This window comes from Rhopalosiphum padi, chromosome 1, assembly GCF_020882245.1.
Source record: "Rhopalosiphum padi isolate XX-2018 chromosome 1, ASM2088224v1, whole genome shotgun sequence".
Lineage (NCBI taxonomy): Eukaryota > Metazoa > Arthropoda > Insecta > Hemiptera > Aphididae > Rhopalosiphum > Rhopalosiphum padi.
In genome coordinates, this window is record NC_083597.1 from 67,550,490 (window position 1) to 67,568,894 (window position 18,405).

Here is an 18,405-nt window from a genome sequence, read left to right on the forward strand (position 1 = left end):
TCCATGATTTTTATTATATTATACTGTAGTGATCAATTAACACGCCACTATAATTATTGATTTTGGACTATAATTTTTGTTTAGTGTAACTATAAAATATTTATATCATGTAAATAATGTCAATACTGCTAAATATATACTCATTCTTATTAATATTAATTAGATGTAATAAAACAAGTCTAAGCAACGATTTTAACAGAATCGCAATCGATTGATTTTTTTATCATCGCTAGGAATTTTATTTGTAATTTAATAATGTGACATGAACATAATATGATAATTAGTCAAAAGTAATCCAAAAAGATTTGAGTCGTTTGATGAAACAAGGGATGGGAGTACCTATAGATGCTTTTATGAAATGATTTGTATACTCGGATGTTGCTCTTATGTAATACATACAATAAACCACAACATGGCTACAGTTTGTAGTGTTTGTACTTAACAAAAAAAAAAAAAAAATAGAAATCTTGAGCGAAGGTTCGACGGCAGTCAGGTAATTTACCAAATATATAAACATATATAATACGGGTACTACGAAATCATGGGAATTGAGCAGTATTATCCGTTTTGCATCAATCAACGTCAGTGCAAAGTTTTTTTTTTCTGCTTTTATTTATTTCGTTATAAATGGAAGGACCGATCAGATAATATATAATAGTTTTTGTCAGACGAACGAATCCATTGATATCGAAATTTTAAAGTATTATATTTCATTTTCATATATCGACAATTCTCCTTAGACCAGCAGCTGCTTTTATATGATGGTAAGGCATCGTACACGTGTCGTGACAATGGTTTATGTAAATCGATTACCTTCCCCCCATCATGCACATAATATCTCGACACGACCCACTTATCCTGCAATATCCAAAGCATAATACTCATGAAGTCATGATCATATCTACTATGTTTAATTAATCTCACTGGATATATTATTACGTTCGACATCCCCCCAGAACGAAATTGGAATTTTTGTCTTTGGTCAAAACAATTCAATTAATTACAAAGAAATATTTTTCCGAGGGTTTTTGTGTTTTTAATAGTTTGATAACAACGTATTAAGTAGCTAGAAAAACGAATTAATCACATTACGAGAGCACATATTTTATCGTGTCTAAAATCAAAATTGTAACAATTACTGATCAAATGAAACCTAGTCAATATTGTTCCACTACATTTACATTGTCCTTATGCAGTTATCACATAACAACACAACATCGTAGTATTATCATTTTGTGAGAACGAATATTTTTCTTGTTAAAAGTAGGTAATATATTTTATATTTTGGGATCGTTCCAATATTTTATAGTTTACTGCAAAAATATAACCAACGTCTACAGTTTAAACATCTGAACTTAGAAGTGAAACTATTAGGTAGATGACCAACTAATACTTGGTATATTTACAGTATTTACACTAACTATTTTATACGTATACAATGTGTTTCACCCAAATAGTAACATCAAGTCGCAAAACATTTCAGCCGGAAGTCTATATGTATTGAAATGGTTTTTTTTTTTAAAGTTCGTGGATAATAAAATTCATCTTATGGATCAATTAAAAAAAAAGTTTTCTTTCGATGTGCACATTCTCAATAAAACTAATACTTTTTTAAATGATAACACATATTATAATTGCCAAATTCAAAAATCCCTATTTTTTCTCGTAACTTTGGTACGTAAACTTTTTTTACCTTCAAAATTGACTAATTTACATTAACTTAAAGTTAAAATAAATATGATTTAATTTTAATTTTAACCATACTATAGAATACATTAAATTCAATTTTCTATCAAAATCCACGCTCAAGGTTAGAAATTGTAGTATTTGCATATTGGAACTTAGAAGTTAATTTATTTTAAAATTGATCTAAATATTGTATTTAAGTATTCTTTTTCTGGCTCATTAATTTCTATTTTAATTTTTGGCCATTCGGCTAAAATATATTACTATTTAAGTAATATATATATTGTATATATTTTCAATAGATAATTGTACAAGATTATTTAAAACATAAATATCTAATAATTGTTTTTTTGTCTTTTTTAGTTGTCAAAGTGACTTGAAATAATTTCAAGACAATTATAGGGAGCTGTAATGGTATTCAAATAATTTAATATCTATACGATTAAATTCTACGCATATTGATATTGAGTAAGTTTCATAATTATATTAATGTTTTACAGTACCAATAGTAAAAGCACTTAGTTATTTTAAGACTAATTAGAATAATATAATTTATTTTTAAGGGATGAACATTTGAAATAAAACTTAGTATATGATGAATTAGTATGTCAACATAAACAAGTGAAATTATGGCATCACAATCTGTATACCCTCGCCCAATTCAACCACTTTTACCGTGATCTTTACATTTGCCTGACAGCATCCACACTTATCTTCAACCCAAACTATTTTTCTTCTAACTTTCTTTTTCACGCGCTCAAACCACCTCGCTCAATATATTCTGTTTATTCCATCACAGCAAAAATAATCTCGCTTAGATGTATTTATGGTTTCTTATATTTAGCTCTATATCTGATCTCATTATATATATTCTATAAAAATAATTTCAAACTACATTAATTTTTCCATTCAATCAATTTATATACATATATTTTTTTAACACACATACTCAGTTTTTAAATGTAATACATATAGAAACATACTAAATAGTACTAGAAGAATTTAAATATTTTACAATCTATATCTATAAAGCAATATATCCATATTATTTTTCTATTTGATAATCATTACAGAAAAAGTGACTTATAAGTTTTTCTCACAATGATGTACGAGTCAAAACATTGATATATTTCACTTTTTAACACTATAATTTTAAAATGTTCAATTTTTACGTATTAGATATTCTGTCACTCAAAATTAGTCGCTTCGTTTTAAAACAAAAGTTGTTCCATTTTTTCTGTTTATTGTTTTGCTTTCATACAAAAATATATAGATATTTTTGTTTTATTTATAAATAAAAAATATATTATATATCGTATATTATTTTTATGTTAGTCTGCTATATGACATGTAGACATGTATGCTCTAGCATTAGTTTTGATAGAATGATGTATATTAAAATAATCAAATAACTCATTACTGTAACTGTATTAAATATGAATTCATTAACAGACAATTCTAAGTAAAGGAGATAAGTTAGTATCTATTTTAAAACATATTTTTTTATTATCATTAATATTTTCCAAATTATAATTTCAATACGTAAAACTAATTTTAGGCTAAAATATGGCAAATAACTTGAGCTAATATATCCGCTTACCATAGCATAGTGTAAATAATTTAATTTATAAAATTATAAGTAATGATTAAAAGATTCAAGTCACTACGATAAATGTTTTCTTATGCAATAAACAAAATAAAATTGAAACTATAAACACTATAATAAGATAATATCAACTATGTATCTTAAATATTTTTTAATTGTAAAAAAAAAACTTATGAGGAATCTTATACTATGTATTTTTAAGCGTTAGGACTAAGAATAGAAATCTTATCATTATAAATTGAAAAAAATTAAAAATATAGAAAATTCTAAGTATATATAAATATATACAAAATAAATTTCATCATGTTTAAAAAATGCTTAAATAAATATAAATTGAAATTTTGAAGTCTATGGCTGTTCCTTACTAAATTAAAACAAAATCGATTTTATTCAAAACTAGTGTTGCGTAAATATTCCTGATAATTTTTCGTATTATTAAGAAAATTGCTTATTATTTACTTTCTAGGTGATCCTAATTAAATAAAGTTTTCTACCTAAAAACACCGTCAATGGAGTGGGTCAAATATTTTGTCGACAAAAATGCTTTTGAAAATTCGTATAATTACTAATTTATTCTAATCTATTATTTATTGAAATATTAATATTAAAATGAAATCAATTTCACAAGTCTGCAGAGTTCGATTAAATAAGACAAATATACATATTATTTAAATTTGCATATAACACAAACCACAGTTTCCAGTGTTTATATTAGGCGTGTCTGTACATAATATTTATAAAACGATTAAATAAGAGACGTTTATTTTATACTAATATTATTTAATAAAAATGTGATATTTAATGTAAAAACTGTGTTTTTAATTTAATAAAGACTTTGATCTTTCTCATGATATGTAAAATTTTTAATGTATGTTTGGTACGTCCGAAAGAACCACGCCCGAGTAAATTAACCACATCATTCATATTTTTATTGGTTACTCTAGAAATTGGAATTCAGTCATATAACACTTTATCGTTTCAGTAGACGATATAATTAGTGTATGTGTGATACAAATTATTACATAATTAAACTAGTCATTTAGGTTTAGCGGTGAAATAAAACCTCATAATAGTGATTCTAAAATATAGCAATATAATATATATTAAACCATATATACCTGATAACCTGCAAAACTTTACGTTTTTATAATATGCTGTTCAATAAGTTAACAACTTTTTTAAATATAATAATAATGACGTATGTAATATAGTTTAAAGTAATAACGCCTGTATACATTTTTTTCATATAAGAAGTAATCAAAATAATATTTAGTTTGAAATTGGATTTTATTTTCAATTTCAAATCTATCAAGTACCAAGCATAGTACACATATGTACATAATTATTTTTATTCCTATATAAAATCCTTAAAAAAAGTTATTATTCACATTATTTATGCTTCATACAAATATTTCATTGTAGACACAAAATCTGTTTTACTTGTTTGCATATAATAACTACAATCAGAGTTGATAATTAAATAAAAATAGGTACCTATATAAATAATATTATGTTTGAAACAACAATATTTGTATACATCAACTTTGAAAATAGATTTTAACCTAAATTAATAATATAAAAAGTATTATAATATGCCTAATTAATAAATACGTATACAAATTGCATTTAAAATATTGAGAATAATTTTAATTTATAGGCCCCAATTTTTTAATATTGTTATTAAACGAATATACTGTTTATAGGGTATTTTAAAATAGAGCGATAAATATATTGGTTATAGCTTTAATCATTTTTTTTTCATCTCTATCAACTTTTGAGACAGTAAAATGATTCAATCTTCTACTATTTTAGGGTGATCTCTGATAGTAAATTGGCGCTTGAAGTTCAAATTTTTATAACATTTTGTTTAAATATCAAAAAGTGTTGAAATTTGTAGTTAACTTTTCATGATATTTTTAATTTAAATATCTAAGATTAGACAATTTAAATATTTATAAGTGGAATAAAAAAAAAATTAACATAAAGCCGCAAATATTTTTATGAGCATGTTAAGTTTAAATGCTTACCACGTTTAATATTAACACATATAATAAAGATTTATATTAAATTTAAATAATAAATGTATATATATATATTAAACGTAAAAACTGAAAGCTTTCACTATTACTTTAATAGTTTAACTATTTTTTTCTACCCATAGTGCAATTTTCAAGATATCCTAATATATTTATTGGTTTTAACATGTTATATGTTCAAATTTTCTAAGGTTTATTCTGAAAATACCAATAAAAAACTTAGTATCAGTCAAAATTTTTGAAAATTTAATACAACATTTTGCATAACTTGTATATGCACTTATAGAAATTAAAGTATACATAAAATAAAAATTGAATTTTTTGTACATATTTTAGGTTAAAGTTTTGACGAAATTGGATAATTTTCCTCAAATTATTTTGTTCTTATATATTGTAATTAAAAAATATTAATCGTAGTGAGTTGAAAGTTTCACTGTTACGTAATTTATTATTTTTTTACACATTTGAATTTTTAACATTTATTTAGTTTAATATGATAAACTATTTATATCCCCTTTTTTACCAATACATACCGTTGTTTTAATACAATTTAATAACATTAATATATGATTTTGTAATTATTAATAGAACATAAACTACGTATTTAGGAAAAATTGTACAGCATATTATATAAATTATAAAAAAAATAATTACTTACGCTAATATAAGTAAATTATATAATATCCTTAGTATCATTTTTAATAGAACAATTAAGAATTGTTTTTATATGCAATGAGTTATCATTTTTTTAAATTTTAAGTTTCAACATATCTATATTAAAATGACTCGAAATCTACTACACAATTTATAGTTTTATTTTAATTATTTGACCATAATATTTATTCACGACCAGACATTTTATCTGTATGACGGTATATATTATAGGTTTTGAGATATGTTTTGTATAATAGTAAATATAATATAACTCTGCAGCAGCAGCAGTATGTAGTATACTAGCATGTACATAATTCAATACAATATAATATTATGGATACAACTGAATATACAATAATAAATTAAATATCTCTATTTTAACCTCAAATAAGGGTGCTAAATCAGAATGTTTGAATTCATGTATTTTACAGATACCAAATGTTTCCATCTAATGGATTCTATTAAAATGATACATAAGTTGCATTTCACTGCTAATTTTACTGGTTAATTATTCGTATATATACAACGATCTGTGGTTAACGTTGAGCTGTCGCAAAAACAGTAAATATATATATCATACACACCGTCTGGAAACTTCGTTAGACTTGTTAAGAAAATAGTAATATGTCCCACGTCATATATACATTTTTTATATGACTGTTTATCAGAATGAACGGTTCAAAATATATTAAACACAGCTCGTATTATTTCTTTGACATTTTTCGTATTAACATTATAATATATACCTCAATCTATACTGTATTACTGTAGTATACTTATCAGAGTAATAAGTAATCTAAAGACTAAAGTATTCTTACTTTAGAGTTATATTGAACAAATAAATGACTCATAGATTTTAAAAGATATATTCTAGTTCTTTAAAATCCTTAAACCATAATCCCTTGATATCATCGTCAACTCTGTATAATTTATTTTGTACAGTTAAATATTTACGGTGAATCTGGTCTTTATTTCGATAAACTGAGAGTTACGAAAATTTATCTGAATTGAATTGTTTAAAATTGCTATCGTTTTTTTGGATAATATTTATATATATTATTATTTGAAAAAAAATACAAATATAAATATAATAACGCACGCGACTGTTATTTCGAATAAATCGTCAATGCGAGTTTACTGTGAAATTACTTTCGAATACCAACCATTGTAATAGTGGTTGATGAACAACAATATTGATTGTGACACGAAAAGCACTTCTCAGCACCCAATATATTTATTATTTGTATATATATAAATATACAGCGAAAATAATATAACTTCGGGGGAATATATCTTGTGTAAGGACGTTGCTGTAGGTTGTAACTCGCGCGCATACAATTTGATTTATAGTTGTTGATAATAGCAATTTGGGACGTGTCTGTAAAATACGAATAGAGCGGGCACGATAAAAAAAAAAAAGGTCGCACTTACACTGAGGAGTTTTAAATCTTTTTTTATTATTAATAAATAGTATGGTTCGCAGTACTGAACACATTTTTAGTATATAGCTGGTGCAGTGCATATATGTATAATACCTCTGCGATTTAACGATTCAATGGTTTTATAGTCCAGGTACCTTTATTAATAATAATAATCCGTGTATAAATATATATATAAATATTTTATAAAGTAACGATAAATTCGTTTTGTGGCTATTACGTGCTGTGCACGGACCTTCTTTAAATCCACGTTTGGTGCACGCACAAGTGTTGTTTGTATAACGTGGTGTTGTTATTATTATATTATAGGTAAAGATGATAATATTGGCTTAATTTTTATCAGTTTTTATATAAGGTCATCCTTTTAAGGGACTGTACTAATTTTCTAAATCAATTCGTTGTTTTTTTGTTAATTTATAATTAATAGTATTTAAAATATTACTTTTAAATTTCAAGTGGTAACTATACTTCTATCTACTATTAGAGTAGTCTTGATTTTTTTTTTCAAACCGTTGTTTTTAATTTAATTTTAAGAAATGTTTTAATATTCTATTTATTTTAAAATATTGAACTTCGATGAATATACTTTAATCTATAGTCATAATTTAAAACCCAATTATTATGTACTTATTAATATGTTTGACATAAATATAATCTTATATTGTTGTAATTTATATTTTTAGTATACAGTTTTTTTATGGATCAAAAATTGGTTATATACCTACTATATATGTATTATATACTTTATAGTTATACATTCCTACCCGTCAATCTTTTGGGATACACCTAAACAATAACAATTAATTAACCACACTGTCAAGAGTTAAATAATATTACAACCACATCATCAATTGTTAAGACAAAGTTAGTTTCTATTCAGATATAGGTACATAAACTATTTTACTTATTTTTAATTGTTTTGGCAAAATAAAATATATTTTTTTTATTTATTCAAATATATGTCCATGCCCAAACTATAATATTATCATCAAACCTTATGATTTTGCTGCATATATATTAGTGTATATATATATACACACAACACAACGCGCCTTACTTACTTGGCCGCGAGCACACGTTTAGCGGCAATCGCCGTAATTGAATCCAACCCTAAACTGTCAGTGAACCGTAATCGCAGATTGCATTCAGCACGCGTGTCGCGTTTGAATTAGGTACCGATGTCGAAAACACTTAATTTCTACAATTAAAATTATTGTAACCATTACATTTGTGAAATCGTGCGTATTCACAGATAGTTTAATCTAAATCTTATAACAATATAGATACTTATCTGTTAAAACAATTTTTTGATTAGCCAATTAACTAATACCAAGAAACTAAGTTTAATTTAGTTATTAACTTAATTTATAAGTTTACAGATGTATATTATATATACGGTGGGTATAATAATCAAAACTAATTTCAATATTTAATTTAATAGATTTATCATTTGGTAAGTGACAAGTGATGACTAAAGTGATAATCTGCGTATAAGCAACACATAACAATAAGTTTAAAAATGCGTCTAACTCGTATGTATATACAAGTGCATGAAACAAAAAAGAAAAAGTAATTTTAATTTTTTTAGAAAATAATAGGTACTTATTGGGTTGTATGGACTAGGGTGAAAAAATAGTTCGATGAAATAAATTTTTCCTCAAAATGCGATTCTATATATACTTACTTTTTAACTTTGTATGCGGCTCTATTAAAAACAAATGCTACTAGTTTAGACTGCTGCAATGGTTCTATAATTTAGTTGTTACACATTTTTACTTGTTGGACGTATTTATATGAGTGCCTATGTTCTATATGTACTTTTTATATATAAATGTATATACTCAATACTCATCTAGTCATCTATTATAATATTATATTATAGACAGATATATTTATAGTATAATTATATAATATATAGATAATAGCATATATATATATCATACATAATACACATAAGCTCGTAATTTTAAAAAAGTTTCCGGTAATATTTTAAAGTTAAATAAATATCTATACAGTTTGCATGTTAAACAAATAAAAGTAAATACTATTAGATAGAAATCGTTTTCAGCGTTTACGTTATTTAAACATTTACAAGCCGTATGGTCTTAAAACTGTAGGAAGATAATCTATTTTCGAAAGAAAATTAAAAGTATTTTATCTTATGAACCTTTTTTTTGATACTTTTAAAAGGTATGCCGACAAAATATTTCCCTGTATAAAATAATATTTGTAAAATAAAATCTTAAACAGTAGATTATGAAATATTGGTAATTGGAATTTGGAGTAGAACACTAGAATGAAAAAAAAGTATTTAGTATTTTAGAATAAAAATACAATTAAAAACTATTTTAAGTATTTAAAAAATGCATTGGTCGAAAAGTATTTGAAAAGTATTTAAATATAAGTATTTGAATACTTAACTAGACTGATACTAATTTATATAAATGGATATTAAATGTAATACATTGAAGATAATCTTTGAACTCTCGATTTGGATAATCTCTAACAATTTGTTTTATTCTTTCCACCCAACTGACTGCTTTGTTATTTTTATTTCTTGGCATATTTTTATTCTATATTACACTTTTACTTTAATCTCAGTTAGGTTTAATTTACATCTTAGACCATTTATAAATTAATAGATTGAAGAATGTGGAAAATATGAATGAGCAAATCCATTGTTAAATCCTTTACATGTGTTGTTTGTTTTATTTCAATAGCTTTGTATTACTTGATATACATTCCATCAAGGTATTACATTTAATATCTACTTATATTAATTAGTATACATATTTTATTACTTACATCAATGTTATTATATATTATGTATATTTTTATTATTACTATCAATATACTACTATGTATTAATATAACAACATTATATGCTTTGAAATATATACAACTGTCTATATGAGTTTTATATATTATATTAGAATTAATTTTCTGATACATTTTATGCTGGTGATATTTATTTGTTCCACGATATTTTAGTCACACCATAATTGCGATATTTTGTTGTTGTTTACTTTTAAAATACATATAATCATGATAAAATAAGTAATAATGAATAATGATCGATTCAATATCTTTGTTTTTACAAACTATTGTAATATTATTTCAAAAATTAAACACGGTTCATCGCGTTAGAAGAAAAAAATCTGATTACAATCATTAATAAAGAATATAAAAATATTTTTATTTATATAATAATTATGTACACCGTAAATAAATATCATATCCGACGTATATTCAGTTTTTAAGCAGTTTATAAAATATCTGTCATTATTTATTACTAATTTAATATTTCGACACATAAATCATAACTTATTAGTTATTATGCTACCTAAACTGAAGAATAGCAAATTGGAAACTATACCATTAAATAAAAAAAAATTTATTTTATACATGTTATACAAATAAACAAAAAAAAAATAAATAATAAAAAAATTTAACACAATTTATAATCAAGAAATATGTGTATTTGTCTCGGAGCACAGTATTTTTGGTTTTTTGTTCACTACAAAGTTTGGAACAGTTACAATTTAGCTAACACGCGTTTTTTCGATTTTGTTTTTTTTTTAAATTATATGTATAACAACTAGTTAAGAACAGTGATGCAAAAAAAATTGGTGCAAATCATTATTTTGGAAGTTATATCCTTAATAATCATATTAGGATCGTACAAAAATCAGAATTTATATACTGTATAGATATCTAAATGCCTTACATAAGTCTCAAGTCCAACAAAATGTTGAAACTTTTCCGGCGGAGTTAACAAGTTGACTATCACTATCGCACTTTCGTCATCAGTATTTTTGATATTTTTGCTGCAAGTATTACTACTTACGTAATTAGTACTATATTTTCAGGTACCTATACCAAACATATCGGTACTATTGTCTTACAAATTGTATATGGTATGAACTATACATTTTGTAAAATTACAATAAAATCTAAATAAAGACCCTATGGCGTCGTCCTAATGTCATATTAAAAGAAACCAATTAATATATAAGTAACATATAGGTAACTACTAAATGTGCGTCTTACCACTAAACACTTCTGGTAATCCTTCGAGAAACGGGTCACGTGTGTTGTCAGACGATAAATGATATAAGACTTGCAAACAACATACATAATACTCGTTTATCCGGTTTATCTAATGAACGTACGTGACAAAGAGGTTTGAAAAATAAAAGCCATCAAGCACCGATTGGAGCGGGGAAACTGTTAGGCTACCCGGGTTTTCTTTTAAAGAAACACTATACACCATATCGTGTCGTGTCGTGAAATGTTGCCATTCTTTAATTCGTCCAACCATATGGTATGATTTGGTTAATATCACTATTTTTACGGTTTCAACTATGATTACCATGAACCATGAGATAACCTCGTATACCACGAAATTGAATTTATTCGAATTTTCAACGTGTGGTTACTGATTTTAATAGTAATAATTAGTTTTCAGTGATATATTTTTATTAATTTAAAACAAATATTTGTTAATTTTTTAAGGACATTTTTGTCAATTTTATGTCATATTTACATATTTTTTTAGGTAATTTTTTAATGTTTTTAAGGTCATCAAATTCCGAGCCTTAGTTATAACATATTATTATATTCAAAAAAAGATTAGACCAAGTTTTGATAGCAAGTGAAGACAGAATTCATTCACGGTATATAGTGGTAGTCTATGATATAGGATACACGAGACGGTTTCCACTACACATACGTGTACGTGTACGTGCATACAAATACTTTTCTATGATTGGTATAAATTGGTAACTTTTAGTATACCAGAGAGTTTATACGTTCTTACCACACGGCACAAGTATAAATAACCACAATACCATGAAGTTAGATCTAGTTCAACTAAAGCACTGTAAAGTCACTACATCTCTAGTGCTCTAGTTCAACTATTTCCGTCCGAACGGTCTAATTTGGGTGATAGTATCAATCACAATTTTTTTTTATCTATTCAGAAGAAAGTGCAAGACGGGTATAAAACAACATTAACCGTACTTACCAGAATATTTTTCAAAAAGGGCATGTATAACCGTACCTACGTGCGTGTACAATAAACGTCCACGTCCACTCAAACAGTCCAGTGGAAACACACCTTAAATCTGGGTCCATAGCTGTAAGTTATATCTTCGGTCGTCCTGTGTCAAAAAGTTGAACTTAACCAAACTCTGGAAATTTCCTGGAAAATCATGGTTGGTGATTAATACCATAATTACCACGGTCAATCAAAATACGATAAGAACAGAATGACATGACATACGAACTGTGAAACCGACTTAACGTAACCGCATTTACGTTGGTCACCTCGACCACGGTATAAGCTCAGCATCCATGTTTTTGTATATAATATATATTATGGTGAACCCACGAACATTGTGTTTCCGTTGTCGTACAAAAATGCGATATTTTCCAGCCATTGTTTATGCGTCCGTCGCGTTGTTCGTTTCTCAATCAAAATTTTTTTTCATTTTTCTCGCTGTCGTCTGTGAAAACGTATAATATTAGCGTGTTTTAATTTTCAGTGCGATGAAATTCAAGCGTAAGGAGTCTTATTCCACGTATTTTTGCGAACGCCGTCATCGCATAAACGCGTCGCCCGTTTCCCGAGGATTATAGGTATACAACCAGGGCATAGACGTACGTCATATAACGTAATTTATATCTTTCACAGATCCCTACTTGCCGGTAAGTTGCAGGGATATACTATTTACGATTATTCATATGCTTCTGTGACCAATTTTGGTTTTATTTAGAATGTGTTATATTTAGTGCTTAGGTACTTAAAATACGTTGATATATTTTTAAAATCTTATTTTAACTTTTGTATAATTATTAATTAATCAATGGCATACTAGTAGCATTATGAACCATCCGTTGGTTTATTAAAATTTTTAAAATAATATTTATATATGAATTGTTATATATTCTGAGTTATTATCGCTTCGTTTATTGTAATTTATACATACTACAATGTGATACGATATAAAAAATGTGTGTAAAATCAATGTTAAGCCTTGGTGAAGTAGTCATAATGTTATGCCCCATGTCACTGTCAGATAGTTTTTAGTAGATTTATCATATAAAATATAATTCAATAAAAAAAAAGATGAGCATGTTTAAAATATCACCTTGTATGTATAAAAAATAGTGTTATTATTGGAACGTTAATAGAATAAGTTTAAAAAAAAAATACTTACCTAAAGTAACAACAGTAACATGTATCTGTACTGTAATAAATCACAATAATATTAAATTCCTTTTTTATATGCAAATTTGAATTACTTTACTAGGTACCTAGAATTTAGTTCGGTGTACGCAAATTGTATCTGTGAAATTGATATGCATTATTAAAAATTCATATTTTTAAAATTAAATCTGCGGATCACAGATAAAGATAGATAAAAATGTTTAATATTATTGTATGACTTTTTTTTTTATTTTTATAATATTTAGTTACTTATTGCGGAGTAAGCATTGTCCCCCTCAAATACCCTATAATAGTATAATTATGGCTGGCAGAAACTTATTTAGAATTTTGTGCTCCAACACTATTTTTGAAAGTAAAAATTAATATTACACGATTAAATACCTAGTAAAAAAACAGCATTATTTATTGAATTTCTATGGTAAGCAATTTAATATTGCTATAATAATATAGAAGATAAGTAAAGGTACAACAGTATTCAGTGACTAAAATTATGACTTTCCTCGTTGGAAGGGATATCCTCGTATCAACACGAACAAATCATTTTTTTACTGTAAGAGTCTATTTAGTGCGCTTCATTTGTGTGGTAAATATAGATTTTTGTTATCTACCAGACGCCACAAACAACAATTCTCCAAGGTTTTATTGGTATAAAACCTTACCATTATGTACTGCACATTGGTTCCTAAGCCTAGTTCACACTATATTAGTACTTAGGTCAAATAAGAAGTTGTTTAATAACTACTAAAACGCTTTAGTAGCTCAAAGTTTACAGATATTAGTATATTAGTGAGCACAGTGAGCATTCATTGGTAAATTATTATACAATGGATGATTAATAAAAAACTATTTTACGAGTAGTTCTCAGACAATAATGACGCCAATGGCGGTGCCACTAAATCGAAAAAAATCAAATTAAAACTAACGAATTTGGTTCACTGCATTTTTATATTTAGCTACTAGTAAGATGCGGAAGCTATACATAATAGACTACGCAAACGCTGTGATACAAATTATGATTACCTACAGCTATGTACTTATGTATCAAATTTTGAATTTTGTAAATTCTTGTAACTGTTTTTATAAATATCGTGGAAATTGAAAACAAAACTTTTTTAAATATTTAACAAAATAGTACTTAATTCTGAGTCAACAATTTTAAAGTCAAAGTGCTTAAGTGCTGGTATAATAAACTTGACGTATCAATAATTAATTTATATCATTTTATTTTAATCCCACGTGTTACAAACAAATATTTGTTTGAGCAATTTATGGCTTTAACATGGGTAGATGGGTGACGATTATTTATTGTTAATTTAATGCGGGCGTCTATATTTTTCAGTTCTAAAAATAAGTTTTGAAATATACGAGTGCATTTCATTCTTTTTTGCGGCTCTCGTTATCGATAACATAATACTATACGAAAAACATTTATAAATCTATTAAAATAACTATAAACTAAAACTAACACTAGTGGCATTAAAAACTCATTACCCATTAGTATTATTAATTATTATTTATATCAATTTTTTAACAATAAAAACAATTAATAAAGTTAAAAATATTGGAAAACCGATTAAATGTAACACTTAGTACATAAATATACAGAATATCAATGATAACTATACACATTTGTTATTTCCTTTACGGGAAAAGTAATACCAGCACGATTATTATTATTATTTTTAGTACCAAAATTAATTACCAATGTATCGTGTACTTGATTTTGGATTTTTATAAAACTAAACGTTTCAAAATTAAATCATATTTGTTTTATTTATTATAATTTATAATATATTAGAAAATCTGGACATAATCCTAATAATTAGATCATGTGATTTAAGAATTGAAGGCATCCACTTACCACGCATTTCATAGATCTGCTGCAGCTAGACAAATTTCGATTCGATCTCGCGTTTTGTACATAAATTATATATTTTATAACTAGCGTCTAGCACAGTAATTCAGTATTACCATAGAATAAGTATATGTATATTGTACAGTGTGTATACACACTGTACGCCCTTGTCCTATGTACGGAGTGATTTATTTAACTGGCTATATGTATTTTCCAAGGAAAATTTTGTTTTGAGTATGTAGTTTGATATTTTTATAGTGGTGCTATATATTTACAAAAAATAAAATAAAATCTATCATTATGATAAAAAGTAGTAAACATTTTGATTTAAAATATACCACGGATACTGGTGTATTTCAAAAATCACAAGTAGGTATACACTATACAACAAATTGCACGTTTAAATACAGAGTGCCCAACGTATAAAAATCCTTAATCAAATATCGTTACGCAAAAGTCATATTTCAACGTAGTACAGTTGTCTAAAACGCGTATAATCTATGTTGACTGATATAATGTGTGCCGAGTGTATATAATAATATGCACTCACTTGCGGCCGATGTTCCGCACTTATCACTATTTATTATTCTCGGCGCGTTGACGCACGATACACGGTACACATATAATATATAATAACAATATAGGTACGCTTGTATACCATAACGATTTAATTATTACAATATTAGGTATGTTAAATATTCCCTAAAGAAATATTATATCATTTTTTTTTTTGTTTTTTCATATCTACATGGTGATTCAGTCTTATTCGCTCAAATTTATAAATACATAATAAAATAACAATTTATAATGCCCTTATGATAGCTTATTTTATGATCGAATATTTACTATTATACATGTATATATAATGCATACGTGAATAATAGCTGATTAACTATTTTCACTTACAATTTATAGATTTTGAGTTATAACGTATGAATGCATATTATAGATGTATAAGTGTATGATTTCGCATTCTGAAGAAGAATACTTAAATTAATACACGTTGATTTATAAATATCAGATATTTAATAAACCGATATTTTTAAAATACCTATATAATGCTTAACTAATATTAGCATTATATCAACATTAAAAGTGTTTATGTGAATTTATTGTGGCATGCCAAGTGATGTCCTCTCATAATCTATAGTGCGCCACTGACTCTGTTCAACTAAACTTCAAATGTTTATAAAAAGTGTGTAACTCATGATTTTCTTGAACATCTTTAATTATGTAAATTTATATTACAATTGCATGCGTCTTTATAATACCCTTTTCATTTTAAGCACTAATTATAGTAGATATATATAGTACACTTGTACACGACTTCGCAAAAATGTAAACACCTTTCGATTACCATTTAAAGCACATTGGTTAATCTATGTTTTTATAATAAAGTAATGACGTACATCGTATACTGTGTATTAAAATCTGATTTGACCATGATACTTTTGAAAATCATAGTTGTTTAACCCACAAATAAATTTTAAAATAATTATAGATCACTTGTATATAAAATACAAATGTATATAACTAAACGATGCGTGATATTTCGAGGTCAATTTAATCTACCACATCATGTTGTCATGATTAATGCGACGATAACACGGAATTCTAAAATCAAATTTATTACACACTCTCCATCCCTTGGAATAATAATTATTATGATAATAGTTTTGAAAAATATGTATGTACACTCAATACAGTGTACATTATACAATGTATGTATATTCTTAGTTTACTTATTAGTTATTTATAACATTTCAAGTGACTATAAATAATATATTTAATTAATTTTAAACCTTTTATTTAACATTTCTGTAATTTAGTTATATTTTTAATTTATTTTTCTAGTAAAAATAACTTTATTTGATATAAATACATATTATATATTAATGATTTCCTTAACAAATTAAATAATAATTATTTATTAGATAGTATTTATTAATATCTAGGCTAAAAAAAAAATATTAATTCTTGTGTTGTATGATATTTACGATATACCTTTATAGACAACTGTACAATTTTTTTTTTCACTATGTTGTCTTTTATTAATTTTTAATGATTTTAATATCAATGTTTATTCACTTAATTATTACTATTTTTACAACTACATCCAATTATTAATTATTTACTTTTTAGTATTCATATTTGTATTTATAGGTTTTGTTTTAGATACATTTATTTTTATCATAAGGTAAAATATTAAGTATAAATTTTCATCTTAACATTAATTGAAATATATAGATTAGAATATTATTACTTTTATTGGACAATAAGAATACATGTTTTGATTGTAATTTACTTTGTCAGCCCTATTTACTAAATTAGCCAATCGCTCGAAATAAATCAAACATATTTGGATAACGAATTTTGTACATTAACTGAATTGATAATTTATATTTAGTAGAATATAAAAGTTTTTTTTTTATTTATATTTTCGTCGGTTTAAAATTGTCCCAATTATGTAAGTAAAATAATAATATTTACCTAGACATGTGCGTACAATTCATATAGTTTATCTAAACAAATATTACTAGTTGTATATACTATTACAACTGTTTAAGTTAAAGTTCTAAACTTCATTTAGTTGACTAATTAACAAATTAACAAATCATCTTTAAAATAAAATAATTGTTACACATTTTTACAGTTAATATGTGTTTGAAATATGTCGTGTGAAAACGTCATATAAACATTTTTTTTTCATAACACATAGGGTACAAAGTGTGTCATAATTTGAAGGTAATAATTTTTGCAATTTTAAAATGCTCAATTTTTTCATGTATTGCATTGAATATATACATAGTTATACATATATAATATAAGGTGGATTACAATTCCTATTATCTTGATAAACGAAAAAGTAGTTTTTTTTTTGTACGAACATAATCGTT

At 25.4% G+C, this 18,405-nt stretch overlaps 1 protein-coding gene across 3 annotated transcripts in view; it reads left to right on the forward strand.

Moving 5' to 3' along the window:
* LOC132917267 (neuropeptides capa receptor-like) overlaps positions 1–18,405 on the forward strand; it is a 111,143-nt gene that overhangs the window by 17,610 nt on the left and 75,128 nt on the right. The window contains exons 2-3 of one of the 3 annotated variants that reach the window (XM_060977921.1): positions 2,050–2,154; positions 12,968–13,130. The exons of 1 other annotated variant lie outside the window; for it this stretch is intronic. The gene's annotated coding sequence lies outside the window, so the exon portion shown is untranslated. The remainder of the gene's footprint in view (positions 1–2,049; positions 2,155–12,967; positions 13,131–18,405) is intronic. One more of the 3 variants, XM_060977920.1, reaches the window with a different exon arrangement.